The sequence below is a fragment of the Heterodontus francisci genome, chromosome 3 (genome assembly GCF_036365525.1).
Source record: "Heterodontus francisci isolate sHetFra1 chromosome 3, sHetFra1.hap1, whole genome shotgun sequence".
Taxonomy (NCBI): Eukaryota; Metazoa; Chordata; class Chondrichthyes; order Heterodontiformes; family Heterodontidae; genus Heterodontus; species Heterodontus francisci.
In genome coordinates, this window is record NC_090373.1 from 160,979,091 (window position 1) to 160,998,439 (window position 19,349).

At 43.6% G+C, this 19,349-nt stretch overlaps 1 protein-coding gene and 1 long non-coding RNA gene across 5 annotated transcripts in view; one reads left to right on the forward strand and one right to left on the reverse strand.

Annotated features, from left to right (window-relative positions):
- The window catches only part of LOC137363269 (uncharacterized), a 69,923-nt gene extending 62,953 nt beyond the window's left edge, over positions 1-6,970 (reverse strand). The window contains exon 1 of the long non-coding RNA XR_010972747.1: positions 6,811-6,970. This is a non-coding gene — a long non-coding RNA (uncharacterized lncRNA). The remainder of the gene's footprint in view (positions 1-6,810) is intronic.
- Positions 2,320-19,349, forward strand: part of armc2 (armadillo repeat containing 2) — a 208,848-nt gene continuing 191,818 nt past the window's right edge. For 2 of the 4 annotated variants that reach the window (XM_068027168.1, XM_068027171.1), the window contains exon 1: positions 7,111-7,274. The gene's annotated coding sequence lies outside the window, so the exon portion shown is untranslated. Of the gene's footprint in view, positions 2,600-7,110; positions 7,275-8,188; positions 8,257-19,349 lie in introns of those variants that run through there. The other 2 variants (XM_068027169.1, XM_068027170.1) reach the window with 2 other exon arrangements.

Sequence of the window (19,349 nt, forward strand, 5' to 3'; positions counted from 1 at the left end):
ACCAAATTGTGAACATGGTGATGGAACTGGTTATTTTAGTAACAGCTCATTTGATTGGAAAAATACCTTTTACAATTCTGCTGCAACTACATCAGGCACACATGCAGAGAAACAGGGGTTCTGATGAGAGGTCACAGACCTGAAATGTTAACTGTTTCTCTCTCTATGGATGCTGCCAGACCTGCTGAGTATTTCCAGCACTTTGTTTTTATTTCAAAAAGTTATTACTTTGTTTCTAGGCTAACGCCTTCACACTGTTGGGAAAAGTGAATCTTATGCCAGTCTTCAGCTAATTCAATTCACTCCACATGGTATCAAAAATGGCTGAAAGCACTGGATACAGAAAAGGCTATGCACCCTCCTGACAACATCCTGGCTGTAGTACTGAAGATTTGTGTTGCAGAAGTAGCTGTGCCCCTAGCCAAGCTGTTCCAGTACAGTTACAACACTGGCATCTACCCGACAATGTGGAAAATTGCCCAGGTATGTCCTGTCTACAAATCCAATCCGGCCAATTGCCATGCTCTCAGTCTACTCACAATCTTAAGTAAAGTGATGGAAGGTGTCATTAACAGTGCTATTAAGCGACACTTGCACAGCAGCAACTTTCTCACCAATGCTGAGTTTTGGGTTCCGCCAGGGACACTCAGCTCCTGATGTCATTACAGTCTTGGTCCAAACATGGACAAAAGACCTGAATTCTACAGATGAGAGAAGAGTGACTGCCTTGATATCAAGGCAGCATTTCACCAAATGTGACATCAAGGAACCCTAGCAAAATTGAAGTCAATGGGAATATGGGGGAAAACTCTCCACAGATTGGAGTCATACCTAGCACAAAGGAAGATGGTTGTGGTTGTTGGAAGCCAGTTGTCTCAGCTTCAGGACATCACTGAAAGAGCTCCTCAGGGTAGTGTCCTAGGCCCAAACATCTTCAGTTTCTTCATCAATGACCTTCCCTCCATCATAAGGTCAGAAGTGGGGATGTTCGCTGATGATTGCAAGCATTCATCAGTCGCCAGACACTGAAGCAGTCCGTGCCCACATCCAGCAAGATCTGCACATCATTCAGGCTTGGGCTGATGAGTGGCAACTAACACTTGCGCCACAAGTGTCAGGCAATGACCATCTCCAACAAGTAGGAACCTAACCATCTCCCCTTGACATTCAATGGCATTATCATTGCTGAATCCCCACCATTAACATCCTGGGCATTACCATTGACCAGAAACTTAACTGGATCAGCCATATAAATACCGTGGCTACAAGAGTAGGTGAGAGGCTGGGAATTCTGTGGCGAGTAACTCACCTCTCCTGACTCCCCAAAACCTGTCCACCATCTACAAGGCACAAGTCAGGAGTGTGATGGAATACTCTCGACTTGCCGGGATGAGTGCAGCTCAAGAGGTTCGACATCATCCAGGACAAAGTAGCCCGCCTGATCGGCACCCCATTTACCACATTAATCATTCACTCTCTCCATCACTGGTGCACAGTGGCAGCAGCGTGTACCATCTACAAGATGCACTGCAGCAACTCGCCAAGCCTTCTTTAACAGCACCTTCCAAATCCACAACCTCTACTGCCTAGAAGAATAAGGACAGCAGACGCATGGGAACACCAATCCAAGCCACACACCATCCTGACTTGTAATGCAGTTCCTTTACTGTCGCTGGGTCAGAAGCCTGGAACTCCCTTCCTAATAGCACTGTGGATGTAACTACATCACATGGACTGCAGCGGTTCAAGAAGGTGGCTCACCACCACCTTCTCAAGGGCAATTAGAAATGGGCAACGAATGCTGGCCTTGCCAGCGACGCTCATATCCCATGAACAAGTAGAAAAAAGCAGGTTTCTTTTTTTTAATGCCTGAAATAAACTTTTTTAAAGAACAAAGTGACAATATCAATAGAGAATAAGTGCATATCAAAATTAGATGAACTCCATCTCTTATAGTAAAGACTCAGGCAATATACAAACTAAGAAAAGAATAGGGGAAAAAAACTTTTACCATGCTTCTTAGACTATCATATATACTAACATGAGTGTGTATTCACCAATTATTAGAAAGTGATAAGAAAACATGTGTTGAACAAATTTCCATCAATTGACAGATAAAATTTAAAACAAAAAGCATTCTAAATGTGAACAGGTCACTCAGGACAAGGACATAAAATCCATGAATGAAATTACCAAAATTTGAGCTTCAGAGTTTCTTCGAAACTATGTGACTTGTGGAAATTGCTGATAAGATTACCAGGTTGCTAAGGTCATAGAGGGGAACAAACATTTTCATGAAGTTTGACAGAAAAATGCAGAAATAGTAGGCAGTGAAGACAGGAGTATGTTATTGACTAGACCATGAATGGGAAGTCAGGATACCAAAGAGCCTGAAGGCATTAATGTAGACCATGACCTAAAATATGCTACCACCTTTTGAAAGTTATTTTAACCATCTACTACTAACAGTATCAACTTTGGTTCAAAGAGTTGGCCTAATCAGACACTTGCTGTGCTGGAAGGCACTGAACTGTAGGAAACCGCTTGAGCCTACTTTGCCATTCATTTCGATCTACACACTCGGTGGTGTGTAGATAAGGTAAGGCTTTTTCTATTTCTCTTTTTTTTTTTATCGTGTGATTGGTAAAAAACTTTTCGTTCCTTTTTCATTTAACTAAGTTTAAGCTTAAGATTAAAAATGGCAGGAGATCTCAGACCCGTGACATGCTCCTCTTGCTCAATGTGGGAGCTCAGGGACATTGCTGATGTCCCTGACTCCTTCACGTGCAGGAAGTGTGTCCAGCTGCAGCTCTTGTGAGACCGCATGACGGCTCTGGAGCTGCGGATGGACTCACTTTGGAGCATCCGCGATGCTGAGGAGGTCGTGGATAGCACGTTTAGTGAATTGGTCACACCGCAGATTAGGATTGCTGAGGGAGAAAGGGAATGGGTGACCAAAAGGCAGAGAAAGAGCAGGAAGACAGCGCAGGTGTCCCTTGCGGTCATCTCCCTCCACAACAGGTATACCGTTTTGGATACTGTTGAGGGAGATGGCTCACCAGGGGAAGGCAGCAGTAGCCAGGTTCATGGCACCGTGGCTGGCTCTGCTGTTCAGAAGGGCGGGAAAAAGAGTGGAAGGGCGATAGTCATAGGGGATTCGATTGCAAGGGGAGTAGATAGGCGGTTCTGTGGTCGAAAACGAGACTCCCGAATGGTATGTTGCCTCCCAGGTGCACGGGTCAGGGATGTCTCAGATCGGCTGCAGAACATTCTGAAGGGGGAGGGTGAACAGCCAGTTGTCGTTGTGCACATAGGCACCAATGATATAGGTAAAAAACAGGATGAGGTCCTACAAGCAGAATTTAGGGAGTTAGGAGCCAAGTTAAAAAGTAGGACCTCAGAGGTAGTAATCTCAGGATTGCTACCAGTGCCACGTGATAGTCAGAGTAGAAATGAAAGAATAGTCAGGATGAATGCGTGGCTTGAGAGATGGTGCAGGAGGGAGGGGTTCAGATTTTTGGGACATTGGGACCGGTTCTGGGGGAGGTGGGACTATTACAAATTGGACGGTCTACACCTGGGCCGGACTGGAACCAATGTCCTTGGGGGTGCTTTTGCTAACGCTGTTGGGGAGGGTTTAAACTAATGTGGCAGGGGGATGGGAACCAAATGAGGTCAGTGGAGAGTAAGGATGTAGTAACTAAAGCCTGTAAGGAACTAGATAATGAAGTCAGCGTGACTAAGGGAAAGAGTAGGCAGGGAGCAGATGATGAAAGCAAAGGGACTGGTGGTCTGAGGTGTATTTGTTTTAATGCAAGAAGTGTAGTAGGTAAGGCAGATGAACTTAGGGCTTGGATTAGTACCTGGGAGTATGATGTTATTGCTATTACTGAGACTTGGTTAAGGGAAGGGCATGATTGGCAACTAAATATCCCAGGATACCGATGCTTCAGGCGGGATAGAGAGGGAGGTAAAAGGGGTGGAGGAGTTGCATTACTGGTCAAAGAGGATATCACAGCTGTGCTGAAGGAAGGCACTATGGAGGACTCGAGCTGTGAGGCAATATGGGCAGAACTCAGAAATAGGAAGGGTGCGGTAACAATGTTGGGGCTGTACTACAGGCCTCCCAACAGCGAGTGTGAGATAGAGGTACAAATATGTAAACAGATTATGAAAAGCTGTAGGAGCAACAGGGTGGTGGTGATAGGAGATTTTAATTTTCCCAACATTGACTGGGATTCACTTAATGTTAGAGGTCTAGATGGAGCAGAATTTGTAAGGAGCATCCAGGAGGGTTTTCTAGAGCAGTATGTAAATAGTCCAACTCGGGAAGGGGCCATACTGGACCTGGTGTTGGGAAATGAGCCGGGCCAGGTGGTTGATGTTTCAGTAGGGGACTACTTTGGGAATAGTGATCACAATTCCGTAAGTTTTAGAATACTCATGGACAAAGACGAGAGTGGTCCTAAAGGAAGAGTGCTAAATTGGGGGAAGGCCAACTATACCAAAATTCGGCAGGAGCTGGGGAATGTAGATTGGGAGCAGCTGTTTGACGGTAAATCCACTTTTGATATGTGGGAGGCTTTTAAAGAGAGGTTGATTGGCGTTCAGGAGAGACATGTTCCTGTGAAAATGAGGGGTAGAAATGGCAAGATTAGGGAACCATGGATGACAGGTGAAATTGTGAGACTAGCTAAGAGGAAAAAGGAAGCACACATAAGGTCTAGGCGGCTGAAGAAAGACGAAGCTTTGAAAGAATATCGGGATTGTCGGCGCAATCTGAAACGAGGAATTAAGAGGGCTAAAAGGGGTCATGAAATATCTTTAGCAAACAGGGTTAAGGAAAATCCCAAAGCCTTTTATTCATATATAAGGAGCAAGAGGGTAACTAGAGAAAGGATTGGCCCACTCAAGGACAAAGGAGGAAAGTTATGCGTGGAGTCAGAGAAAATGGGTGATTCTAAACAAGTACTTTGCATCGGTATTCACCGAGGAGAGGGACATGACGGATGTTGAGGTTAGGGACAGATGTTTGATTACTCTAGGTCAAGTCGGCATAAGGAGGGAGGAAGTGTTGGGTATTCTAAAAGGCATTAAGGTGGACAAGTCCCCAGGTCCGGATGGGATCTATCCCAGGTTACTGTGGGAAGCGAGAGGAAATAGTTGGGGCCTTAACAGATATCTTTGCAACATCCTTAAACATGGGTGAGGTCCCGGAGGACTGGAGAATTGCTAATGTTGTCCCCTTGTTTAAGAAGGGTAGCAGGGAAAATCCAGGTAGATAGAGACCGGTGAGCCTGACGTCAGTGGTAGGGAAGCTGCTGGAGAAGATACTGAGGGATAGGATCTATTCCCATCTGGAAGAAAATGGGCTTATCAGTGATAGGCAACATGTTTTTGTGCAGGGAAGGTCATGTCTTACCAACTTAATAGAATTCTTTGAGGAAGTGACAAAGTTGATTGATGAGGGAAGGGCTGTAGATGTCGTATACATGGACTTCAGTAAGGCGTTTGATAAGGTTCCCCATGGTAGGCTGATGGAGAAAGTGAAGGCGCATGGGGTCCAAGGTGTACTAGCTAGATGGATAAAGAACTGGCTGGGCAACAGGAGACAGAGAGTAGCAGTGGAAGGGAGTTTCTCAAAATGGAGACGTGTGACCAGTAGTGTTCCACTGTTGTTTGTGATATACATAAATGATTTGGAGGAAAGTATAGGTGGTCTGATTAGCAAGTTTGCAGACGACACTAAGATTGGTGGAGTAGCAGATAGTGAAGGGGACTGTCAGAGAATACAGCAGAATATAGATAGACTGGAGAGTTGGGCAGAGAAATGGCAGATGGAGTTCAATCAGGGCAAATGCGAGGTGATGCATTTTGGAAGATCCAATTCAAGAGTGAACTATACAGTAAATGGAAAAGTCCTGGGGAAAATTGATGTACAGAGAGATTTGGGTGTTCAGGTCCATTGTTCCCTGAAGGTGGCAACGCAGGTCAATAGAGTGGTCAAGAAGGCATACGGCATGCTTTCCTTCATCGGACGGGGTATTGAGTACAAGAGTTGGCAGGTCATGTTACAGTTGTATAGGACTTTGGTTCGGCCACATTTGGAATATTGCGTGCAGTTTTGGTCGCCACATTACCAAAACGATGTGTATGCTTTGGAGAGGGTGCAGAGGAGATTCACCAGGATGTTGCCTGGTATGGAGGGCGCTAGCTATGAAGAGAGGTTGAGTAGATTAGGATTATTTTCATTAGAAAGACGGAGGTTGAGGGGGGACCTGATTGAGGTGTACAAAATCATGAGAGGTATAGACAGGGTGGATAGCAAGAAGCTTTTTCCCCAGAGTGGGGGATTCAATTACAAGGGGACACGAGTTCAAAGTGAAAGGGGAAAAGTTTAGGGGGGATATGCGTGGAAAGTTCTTTACGCAGAGGGTGGTGGGTGCATGGAACGCATTACCAGCGGAGGTGGTAGACGCAGGCACGATAGCGTCTTTTAAGATGTATCTAGACAGATACATGAATGGGCAGGAAGTAAAGAGATACAGACCCTTAGAAAATAGGCGATAGGTTTAGATAGAGGATTTGGATCGGCGCAGGCTTGGAGGGCCGAAGGGCCTGTTCCTGTCCTGTAATTTTCTTTGTTCTTTGTTCTTTATGGCTGATCTGTAACTCAACCCCCATTTATCGCTTTGTTCCATATCCCGTGATACCCCTACCTAATAAAAATATATCCATCTCACACTTGAAAGCACAGGTTGTCCCAGTATCCATGGTCTTTTGGGGGAAAGAATTCCAGGTTTCTCCTACCTCTTGTTAAATAAGTGCTTCTTTGATGAATGGCCTGGCTCGAGGTTTAAGGCTATATCCCCTTGATTCCATCACTGGAAATAACTGGTATGTATCCGATTGAATCCTTTAACAACTTAAAGAGCTCGATCAGATCATCCCTCAATCTTCCACACTCATTAAAGTAATGTTGCCGAGGAGGGAAAGGAAGAGCAAAGTACCTGACGTCACACCTGGCACGTGCCCTTACACCGCCCCGCGCGCCATGACATCACTGGACCCGGCTGCGCATGCGCAGCGGCGCCTGTTCGCCACTGCTTCTGAGTGTTCGCCGCGCGACAGTTAGTGCAAGAAAACCCAACCCTCATAATTAAGAATAAAAAAGTAACACAGCCGGTTTAATTGCAAACCTGGGCACAATGGAAAGTTTCGAGTCTTGGACTTTGGAAGTTCCAGTTTCGCAGAAACTCTGAAGCTCAAATTTGGTAAGTTGGGCTGGGTGTACGGTGAGGAAATCCTTGCGTCCCCGATCACATTGAGAATACCCTTGCATTTAAATTGTGTTCCAGCCATCAGTGAGTGTGAGTTTGTTCATATCTGGAAAGGCCGGAGGGTTTAGGTTGGGAAGCCTGGGGCTGTGGGTTTCTTACCGTTTGTCTGTGTGGAGCGGAGCTGCCTGCTGACTGTGTACGGTCACCATGGAAACGGGGCGCCGTGAATGCCGGGAGGAGTGAGTGAGGTAAACAATGGCTGCAGTTGTCATCGAAACAGACCAGAAATGACGTGAACTTCATCGCAATAGAACGGGACCTGTTTCTCATTAGAAACATAGAAACATAGAAGCAGGAGTAGGCCATTCGGCCTACACCGCCATTCAGTACGATCATGGCTGATCATCCAAACTCAGTACCCTGTTCTCGCTTTCTCGCCTTATCCCTTGATCCCTTTAGCCCTAAGAACTATAACTCTTGAATATATTTAATGATTTGGCCTCAACTGCTTTCTGTGGTAGAGAATTCCACAGGTTCACCACTCTCTGGGTGAAGAAATCTCTCCTCATGTCAGTCCTAAATGGCTTAACCCTTATTCTTACCCTGTGACCCCTGGTCCTGGACTCCCCCGCCATCAGGAATATCCTTCCTGCACCTAGTCTGTCCTGTTAGAATTTTGTAGGTTTCTATGAGATCCCCTCTCCTTCTAAACTAGCGAATACAAGCCTAATTGACCTAATCTCTCTTCATAAGTCAGTCCTGCCATCCCAGGAAGCAGTCTGGTGAACCTTTGCTGCACTCCCTCTATAGTAAGGACATCCTTCCACAGATAAGGAGACCAAAACTGCACACACTACTCCAGAATAAAAGCAAAATACTGCAGATGCTGGAAATCTGAAATAAAAACAAGAAATGCGAGAAATACTCAGCAGGTCTGGCAGCATCTGTGGAGAGAGAAGCAGAGTTAATGTTTCAGGTCAGTGACCCTTCTTCAGAACTTCTTCACAATACTCCAGATGCGGTCTCACCAAGACCTTGTATAATTGCAGCAAGACATTGCTCCTGTATTTGAATCCTCTCGCTGAGGGCCAACATACCATTTGCCTTCTTAACTGCCTGCTGCACCTGCATGCTTACTTTCTGTGACTGGTGCAGCAGGACACTCAGGTCTCGCTGCACCTCCCCCTTTCCGAATCTATCGCCGTTCAGATAATCTGCCTTTCTGTTTTTGCCACCAAAGTGGATAACCTCACATTTATCCACATTATACTGCATCTGCCATGAATTTGCCCACTCACTCAACCTGTCCAAATCACACTGGAGCTTCTCTGCATCCTCCTCACAGCTCACAATCCCACCCAGCTTTGTGTCGTCCGCAATCTTGGATATATTACATTTAATTCCCTCATCTATGTCAATATATATTGTGAATAGCTGGGCTCCTAGCACTGATCCCTGCGGTACCCACTAGTCACTGCCTGCCACTCGGAAAAAGACCCGTTTATTCCTACTCTTTGTTTCCTGTCTGCCAACCAGTTCTCTATCCATGCCAGTACCTTACCCCCAATCCCACATGCTTTAATTTTGCACGTTAATCTCTTATGTGGGACCTTATCGAAAGCCTTCTGAAAGTCCAAATACATCACATCCACTGGTTCTCCCTTATCTATTCTACTGGTTACATCCTCAAAAATTTCCAGTAGATTTGTCAAGCATGATTTCCCTTTCGTAAATCCATGTTGACTTTGTCCGATCATGTTATTGTTTTCCAAGTGCTCTGCTATTACATCTTTTATAATGGACTCTAGCATTTTCCCCACTGCTGATGTCTGGTTAACAGGTCTATAATTCCTTGTTTTCTCTCTACCTCCTTTTTAAATAGTGGGGTTACATTAGCTAGTCTCCAATCCGTTGGAACTGTTCCAGAGTCTATAGAGTTTTGAAAAATGACCAGCAATGCATCTACTATTTCTAGGGCAACTTCCTTAAGTACTCTGGGATGTAGATTATCAGGCCCTGGTGATTTATCAGCCTTCAATCCCATCAATTTCCCTAACACCATTTCCCTAATAATACTGATTTCATACAGTTCCTCCTTCTCACTTGACCTTATGTTCCCCAACGTTTCTGGGAGGTAATTTGCGTCCTCCTTTGTGAAGACAGAACCAAAGTATGTATTTAATTAGTCTGCCATTTCTTTATTCCCCATTATAAATTCCCCCATTTCTGACTGTAAGGGACCCACATTTGTCTTCACTAATCTTTCTCTCTTCACATATCTATAGAAGCTTTTACAGTCAGTTTTTATGTTCTCTGCAAGCTTACTCTCATACTCTATTTTCCCCTTCTTAATCAATCCCTTTGTCCTCCTTTGCTGAATTCTAAACTGCTCCCGATCCTCAAGTTTGCTGCTTGTTCTGGCCATTTTATATTTCTCCTCCTTGGATCTAATACTATCCATAATTTCTTTTGTAAGCCATGGTTGAGCCACCCTTCCTATTTTCTTTTTGCGCCAGACAGGAATGAACAATTGTTGTGATTCATCCATGCGCTCTTTAAATGCTAGCCATTGCCTATCCACTGTCAACCCTTTAAGTAATGTTCCTCAATCTATCATAGCCAACTTGTGCCTCATACCTTCATAGTTTCCTTTATTTAGATTCAGAACCCTAGTCTACGAATCAACTCTCTCACTCTCCATCTTAATGAAGAATTCTATCATGTTATGGTCGCTCTTCCCCAAGGGACCCCGCACAACTAGATTGTTAACTAATCCTTTCACATTACACAATACCCAGTCTAGGATGGCCTGTTCTCTAGTTGGTTCCACAACATATCGGTCCAAAAAACCATCGTGTACACACTCCAGGAATTCCTCCTGTACAGTATTATTGCTAATTTGGTTTGCCCAATTTATATGTAGATGAAGGTCACCCATAATTACAGTTGCACACTTATTGCATGTGTCTCTAATTTCTTGTTTAATTCCTTCCTCTACATCACTACTGCTGTTTGGGGGTCTATATACAACTCCCACCCACGTTTTCTGCCCCTTGGTATTTCTTAGCTCCACCCATACAGATTCCAAATCAGGATTCTGTATCCTTCCTCACTATTGTATTAATTTCCTCCTTTACTAACAACACTATTCCACCTCCTTTCCTTTTTTGCCTGTCCTTCCTAAATATTGAATACCCTTGGATGTTCAGTTCCCATCCTTGGTCACCCTGCAGCCATGTCTCCGTAATTGCAACTATATCGTATCCATTTACATCTATTTGCGCAGTTAATTCGCCTACCTTATTGCTAATACTCCACGCATTGAGACACAATGCCTTTAGGCTTGTTTTTTTAACATTCTTAGTCATCTTAGCATTATTTCGCACTATGGCCCTATTTGTTTCTTGCCCTTAATTTCTGTGCCTTTTCTATGCCTTCTTGTTTCCTGTCTTTCGTTTCTATCCTTGTTTCCTCCCCCTCAGTCTCCCCGCTTAGGTTCCCATCCCCCTGCCATTCTAGTTTAAATCCTCCCCAACAGCACTAGCAAACGCCCCTGCGAGGACATTGGTTCCTGTCCTGCCTGGGTGTAACCCATTCTGCTTGTACAGGTCCCTCCTTCCCCAGAACCGGTCCCGATGTCCCAGGAATCTAAATACCTCCCTCCTGCACCATTTCTCCAGCCACACATTCATCTGGTCTATTCTCTTGTTCCTATACTCACTAACACATGGCACAGGAAGTAATCCTGGGATTACTACCTTTGAGGTCCTGCTTTTTAATTTAGCTCCTAACTCCTTAAATTCATCTTGCAGGACCTCATCCCCTTTTCTACCTATGTCATTGGCACCGACATGTACCACAACCACTAGCTGTTTAGTGCAAACGGGAGACACATGTTGTTTGCTGCTCAGTTTTATTGTTCAGGTTTCTTCGTAGCTTAACTCTGAAAAGACAGCTTTCAAAACCTAGTCGAAACAGAAACACTGGAGACATTTTACAGTACTGTTCGTTTAAAAATAAAAGTTGTTAGCAGTTTCATAAGTAATTGCTAATTAATGCAAAAATATATACAAAAGTTGATTAAACAATTGAAGATAAAACTTTGCAGCTATTCAGCTCCGTTTCTCTAAGAAAGTAAAATTGTAGTGGCATTTTGTATTAATTTAGAGTGGTTGTAGAAGAGTGAACAAGTAGGTGCTTATTTACTATTTAGAGGAATAATGCCTTAATTGGAGTACTTCTAGGCTACTTGTGGGATAGATGTGATGAGCCAGCTATCCTGATACACGATATAACGCTAAGTGTGAATGTAAGCTGTGAGGAGGACGCAAGTGACTGGGTAGCAATGTGGCAGATGACATATAATGTGTGAAAGTGTGATTCACTTTAGTCGTATCACAGAATTGTTACAGCGCAGAAGGCCATTCAGCCTGTTGTGTCCACATCGGCTCTCCAAAAGACCATTTCACTTATTGCCATTCCCCTGCTTTCTACACATAGCCCTGTACATTGTTCCTTTTCATATAACAGTCTAATTCCCTTTTGAAAGCTTCAATTGATCCTGCCTCCACCACAATCTCAGGCAGACCTTAACTGCTTGCTGCGTGAAAAAGGTTTTCCTCATGTCATTTTTGCTTCTGTTACCCATTACTTTAAATCTGTGCCCTCTCATTCTTGATCCGTTCATGTGTGGGAACAGTTTCTCCCTATCTGCTCTGTCCAGACCCCTCATGATTTTGAATACCTCTATCAAATCACCTCTCAACCTTCTCTTCAAGGAGAACAGTCCCAACCCCTCCAATCTGTCTTCATAACTGAAGTTCCTCATCCCTGGAACCATTCTTGTGAATCTATTCTGTACACTGTCCAAAGCCCTCACATCTTTCCTAAAGTGTGGTGTCCAGAACTCCAGCTGAGGCCGAACTAGTGTCTTGTATAAATTCAAAATAATTTCCTTGCTCTTGTACTCTATGCCCCTATTAATAAAGCCCAGGACACTGTATGATTTATTAACCGCTCTCTCAGCTTATCCTGCCACCTTCAATGACTTAAGCACATTTACACCCAGGTCCCTCTGCTCCTGCACCCCCTTTGGAATTGTACCCTTTATTCTATATTGTGTCTCCATGTTCTTCCTACCAAAATGCCACTTGTCCGCCCATTCCACCAACTTGTCTATTTCCTTTTGCAGTTCTACACTATCCTCCTCACAGTTCACAATGCTTCCAAGTTTCGTATCACTGCAAACTTTGAAACTGTGTCCTGTACACCAAGGTAGAGGTCATTAATATATATCAGGAAAAGCAAAGGCCCCAACACTGACCCTGGGGAAACTCCACAACAAACCTGAAGTCTGAAAAATATCCTTTAACCACTACTCTTTGTTTCCTGTTACTCTGCCAATTCTGTATCCATGTTGCTACCATCCCTTTTATTCCATGAGCTATAACTTTGCTCACAAGTCTGTTGTGTGGCACTGTATCAAACGCCTTTTGGAGGTCCATGTACATCTCATCAACCCTTTCTGTAAACTCCTCAAAAAAACTCCAGCAATTTAGTTAAACATGATTTTCCCTTAAGAAATCCATGATGGCTTTCTCTAATTAGCCTGTATTTGTCCATGTGACTATTAATTTTGTCCCGAATTATTTTTACAGAGGTTTCCCCATCACTGAAGTTAAACTGACTGGCCTGTAGTTGCTGGGCTTATCTTTACATCCTTTTTTGAAAAGGGTGTAATGTTTGCAATTCTCCAGTTCTCTGGCACCACCCCCAAATCTAAGGATGGCTGAAAAATGATGGCCAGTGTCTCCATGATTTTCACCCTCACTTCCCTCAGTATCCTTGGATACATCTCATCTGGCCCTGGGTTCTTATCCACTTTAACTACAGGCAGCCTATACAGTACGTCCTCCTTATCAATTTTAAATCCTCCTAGTGTCCGAATTACCTCCTCTTTCATCATTGCCTGGGTTGCATCTTCTTCCTTGGTAAAGACAGATGCAAAGTATTTATTTAATACCTCAGCTATGCCCTCTGCCTCCATGTGTAAATCCCCTTTATGGTCTCTAATTGGTCCAACGCCTCCTTTTACCACCCTTTTACTATTTATATGTCTGTAGAAACTTTGGAATTCCTTTTAATGTTAGCTGCTAGTCTCTTTTCATGCTCTCTCTTTCCTTCTCTTATTTCCTTTTCCACTTCCCATCTGGGCCTTCTGTATTCAGCCTGGTTCTCAATAGTATTTTCTACCTGGCTTCTATCATAAGCACACTTTTTCTTCTTGATCTTAATCTCTACCTCTTTTGTCATCCAGGGAGCTCTGGATTTGTTTATCCTACCTTTCCCCTTTGGGGGAACATACTGCGCCCGAACTGTCTCTTCTTTGAAGGTAGCCCATTGTTCAGCTACCATTTTTCCTGCCAACCTCTTACTCCAATTTATTCACCGCAGCTCCGTTCTTACCCCACTGAAGTTGGCTTTCCCCCAGTTTTCTCACTCTAGATTGTTCTTGGTCCTTTCCCATAGTCAGCCTAAACCTTTTGATACAATGATCACTGGCCTCTAAATGCTCTCCCACTGATACTTGATCCACTTGGCCCACCTCATTCCCAACAACCAGGTCCAGCAGTGCCTCCTTTCTCGTTGGACTAGAAACATACTGCTGTAGAAAATTTTCCTGAACACACTCTAGGAACTATTGCCCCTCTCTGCCCTTTACACTACTACCATCCCAGTCTATGTTCGAATAATTAAAGTCCCCCATTATAACTATCCTCTAATTTTTGCACCTCTCTGTAATTTCCTTGCAAATTTGTTCCTCTATGTCCTTCCTATTATTTGGTGGCCTGTAGACAACATTGAGCAATGTCGCAGCACATTTTTTGTTTCTTAGCTCGAGCCAAATAGATTCTGTCCTTGACCCCTCTGGGACATCCTTTTTCTCCAGCAATGCTCTCCTTAATCAATACTGCCACCCCTTCCCCTTTTTTCCCTTTCCTATCTTTCCTGAACACCTTGTATCCAGGAATATTCAATACCCAGTCTTGCTTTTCTTTGAGCCAGGTCTCTGTTATAGCCCCAACATCATATTACCACATGTCAATCGAGGCCTGTAACTCGCCAATCTTATTAACAGCACTCCGTGCATTCACATACATGCACATTAGCCCTGATTTAGACTTTATCACTTTCTCCTTGACCAAACCTAATAACTTACTATTCTCTTCTCTGGTACTATCTATCTCTCCCACTATACAAACATACGAATTAGGAACAGGAGTAGGCCACTCGGCCCTTCAAGCCTGCTCTGCCATTCAATAAGTTCATGACTTAACTGATTACTCCACATTTTCACCTACCCCCAATAATCTTCCACCCCCTTGCTTATCAAGAATCTATCTACCTCTGCCTTAAAAATATTCAAAGACTCTGCTTCCACCGCCTTTTGAGGAAGAGAATTCCAAAGCCTCACGGCTCTCTTGAGAGAAAAGATTTCTCCTCCTCTCTGTCTTCAATGGGCGACCACTTATAGTTAAACAGTGACCCCCTAGTTCTAGATTCTCCCACAAGGGGAAGCATCCTTTCCACATCCACCCTGTCAAGACCTGTCAGGATCTTTTATGTTTCAATCAGGTTGCCTCTTGCTCTTCTGAATTCCAGCGGATACAAGCCGAGCCTGTCCAATCTTTCCTCATAAGACAGCCCGTCCATTCCAGGTATTAGTCAAGTAAACCTTCTCTCTACTGCCTCAAACGCATTTACATCCTTCCTTAAATAAGGAGACCAGTACTGTACACAGTATTCCAGATGTGGTCTCACTGGTGCCCTGTATAGCAGCTGAAGCATAACCTCCCTACTTTTGTATTCAGTTCCCCTTGCGATAAACGATAATATTCTATCAGCTTTCCTAATTACGTGCTGTACCTGCTTACTAACCTTTTGTGATTCATGCACTAGGACACCCAGATCCCTCTGCATCTCAGACCTCTGCAATCTCTCACTATTTAGATAATATGCTTCTTTTTTATTCTTCCTGCCAAAATGAACAACTTCACACTTTCCTGCATTGTACTCCATTTACCAGGTCTTTGCCTGTTCACTTAACCTATCTGTATCAAGCATACCTATGGTCCCTTTATCTAAGTCATTTATATAAATCATAAAAAGTTGAGGCTTCAGCACAGATCCCTGTGGCACACCACATCTTGCCAACCAGAAAATGACCCATTTATACCTACTCTCTGTTTCCTGTTAGCTAGTCAATCTTCTATCCATGCCAATATGTTACCCCCTACATTATGAGCTTTTATTTTCTGCAATAACCTTTGATGTGGCACCTTATCAAATGCCTTCTGGAAATCTAATACAATACCATCCACCGGTTCCCCTTTATCCACAGCACATGTAACTCCCTCAAAGAACTCCAATAAATTTGTTCAACATGATTTCCCTTTCACAAAACCATGTTGACTCTGCCTAATTACCTTGAATTTTTCTAAATGCCCTGCTATAAGGTCTTTAATAATAGCTTCGAACATTTTCCCCAAGACTAATGTTAAGCTAACTGGCCTGTAATTTCCTGCTTTCTGTCTCCCTCCCTTTTTGAATAAAGGAGTTACATTCGCTATTTTCCAATCTAACGGAACCTTCCCCGAATCTAGGGAATTTTGGAAAATTAAAAATAGCGCATCAACTATCTCAATCGCCACTTCTTTCAACACCCTAGGATAAAATCCAGCAGGACCTGGGGACTTTTCAGCCCGCAGCTCCAACAATTTGTTCAGTACCACTTCTCTGGTGATTGTTATTTTCTTGAGTTCCTCCCTCCCTTCCATTTCCTGACTTACAGTGAATACTGGGATGTTACTTGTATCCTCAATAGTGAAGACCGATGCAAAGTATCTGTTCAATTCATCTCCTTATTATCCATTATTAATTCCCCAGACTCGCTTTCTGTAGGACCAACGCTGACTTTGTTAACTCTTTTCTTTTTAAAGTATCTGTAGAAACTCTTACTATCTGTCTTTATATTTCTAGCTCGCTTTCGTACCCTAATTTTACCTTCATTATCAACCTTTTAGTCATTCTTTGCCGTTTTTTATATTCTGTCCAATCTTCTGACCTGCCTCCCATCTTTGCGCAATTATAGGCTTTTTCTTTAAGTTTGATACTATCTTTAACCGTTTTAGTTAACCACAGATGGCGGGTCCCACCTTTGGAATTTTTCTTTCTCATTGAAATGTATGTATTCTGAAATATCCCCTTAAATGTCTGCCACTGCATCTCTATTGACCTATCCCTTAACCTGATTTGCCAGTTCACTTTAGCTAGCTCTACTTTCATGCCCTCATAATTGCCCTTATTTAAGTTTAAAATACTAGTCTTGGACCCACTCTTCTCCCTCAAACTGAATGTAAAATTCAATTATATTATGATCGCTGCTACCTAGGGGCGCCTTAACTATTAGGTCATTAATTAATCCTATCTCTTTGCTCAGTACCAGTATTCTGTGCACCTTGGTATTCCTTTGATATTTTCTCCTGGTTCCCACACCCCTGCCAAGTTAGTTTAAACCCTCCCCAATAGCACTAGCAAATGGCCCTGCAAGGAAGTTTGTCCCAGCTCTGTTCAGGTGCAACCTGTACGGCCTGTACAGGTCCCACCTTCTCCAGAACTGATCCCAGTGTCCCAGGAATCTAAAGCCCTCCCTCCTGCACCATCCTTCCAGCCAGGCATTCATCTGCACTATCCTCCTATTTCTAACCTCACTTGCACGGGGCACTGGGAGTAATCCGGAGATTATTACTTTTGAGGTTCTGCTTGCTAATTTCTTACCTAGCTCATTAAAATCTTTCTGCAGGCCCACATCCCTCTTCCTACCTATGTCGTTGGTGGAGTGCTCTGCAGCCATTCAGTGACATCCTTGACCCTGGCACCAGGGAGGCAACATACCATCCTGAATTCATGTCTGCAGCCACAGAAACGCCTGTCTGTTCCCCTGACTATCAAATCTCCTATCACTATCGCTCTTCCAGGCTTCCTTGTGTACCACCCCTCCCCGTGCAGCTGAGCCACCCGTGGTACCATGGCCTTAGCTCTGGCTGCACTTGCCAGATGAACCATTATTTTCCTCAGTATTCAGAACTAAATACCTGTTGGAGAGTGAGATGCACTCAGGGGTTTTCTGCACTACCTGCCTGTTTCCTCTTGACTGTCTGGTGGTCACCCATTCCCTCTCTGCCCACATGCTCTTAAGCTGTGGGGTGACCACATCTATAAATGTGCTATCCACGAAGCTCTCATCCTCACAGATGCGCCGCAGTGATGCCAGCTGCTGCTCAAGCTCCACAACCTGGAGCTCAAGCTGCTGCAACTGACGGCACTTCCTGCACATATGGTTATCCAGGACCCTAGAAGTGTCCTGGAGTTCCCAGATAGCACAGGATCTGCACTCCTGAGGTTGGAGCAGCCCTGCCATTCCTCTATCTGTTTGATAATAAACCTTGGTACAGACAGCTAAACCCTGCTACTAATTTACCCTGCCAATAGTAATAATAACCTTACTACTGCTGATACTAAACTTTACCAATACTAATCTACCTAACCACTATTAATATACTCTACCAATACTAAAACGTTAACAATAGTAGTAATAACCTCACCTTTAGTAATAAACCTTATTTAAAAATAAAAGATAAGACTCATCAGCTACCCACTTGTTACTTGTGATTAATACTTAATATTTTTAAAGTTTTTAAACTCCAGGTTATTTAGACTGAGTTCCTAAGCAGCAAGTACTCACCAGCCAATCAACTGACTTCTTTCCTGTGATGTCACGGTTTGATTTTTTTTTTTCCCTCTCTTTTTCAAACTCTGGTACATTGAGGTACTTGTCTCCATGCAGGTCTGCCGCTGCTCCCGACTCTCTCCAGGTATGTAGAAGGCTCCAAGCCTGGGTGTCTCTTTTATCCTCTCCCAGTGCTAGGTTCCTCACAGGTCTACCGTTGCTGCTCCCAACTTCCTCCAGGTAGGTAGTAAAAATAGAAAGCAGAATATATTTTAAAAAGCATTAAACGTCGAGACGTTGATGTTCAGAGAGACTTGGATGTACTGGTACAAGGAACATAAAGTTAGCATGAAGGTACAGCAAGCAGTTAGGAAGGAAAACGGCATTTTTGGCCTTTATTGCAATGGGATTGGTGTACAAGAAGGAAGCTTTGCTACAATTGTATTGGTTTTGGTGAGACCACTGGAGTACTATGTACAGGAAGGATATCTATCAAAGAATATACTTGCCTTGGAAGTGGTACATCAAAGGTTCACTAGACTGGTTCCTGGGTTGAGGGTTGTCTTATGATGAGATGTTGAGTAAATGGGGCCTATACTCTCTGGAGTTTGGAAGAATGAGAATCTCATTGAAACATACAAGATTCTGAAATGACCTAACAGGGTAAATATAGTGAGGTTGTTTCCCCTGGTTGGGGAATCTAGAACATGTGGGCAGCCTCAGGATAAGGGATCGATCATTTAGGAGCGAGATGAGGAATCTCTTCACCCAGAGGTTTGTGAACATACCCCAGAGAGCAGTAGATGCTCTATCATTGAGTATATTTAGGGCTGAGATAGATATTTGGTGTCTCAGTGAATCGAGGGATATGGTGAGTGGGTGAGAAAGTGGAGTTGAGGCAGAAGATTGGCTATGATCATTTTGAATGGCAGAGCAGCTTCAAGGGGATGTGTGGTCTACTCCTGCTCCTATTTCTTATGTTCCTATCTCTGCCTTTCCCAGTGTTTTGAAGGGATGGTGCCAACTTGATTCCGATCTTATAGTAACTTCAACAAAGATAAAACTGCTAAATGATATATATCTCTTGTGTGATTAAGGTAGTTATGTGTTCTGTTTTTATAATGTTCATTGTGATCTCTTTTATACATGTCCAGGCTAGATAAAAATGAAAAGAACAGCTTAGTTTCTTCAGCCCAAATGTCTTCCTAACTTTTCCCTTCGTTTATCATTTGTCTTGTCAGACAATTCATGTTTCCTGTATTTTTTTTCCCTGTCCTGTC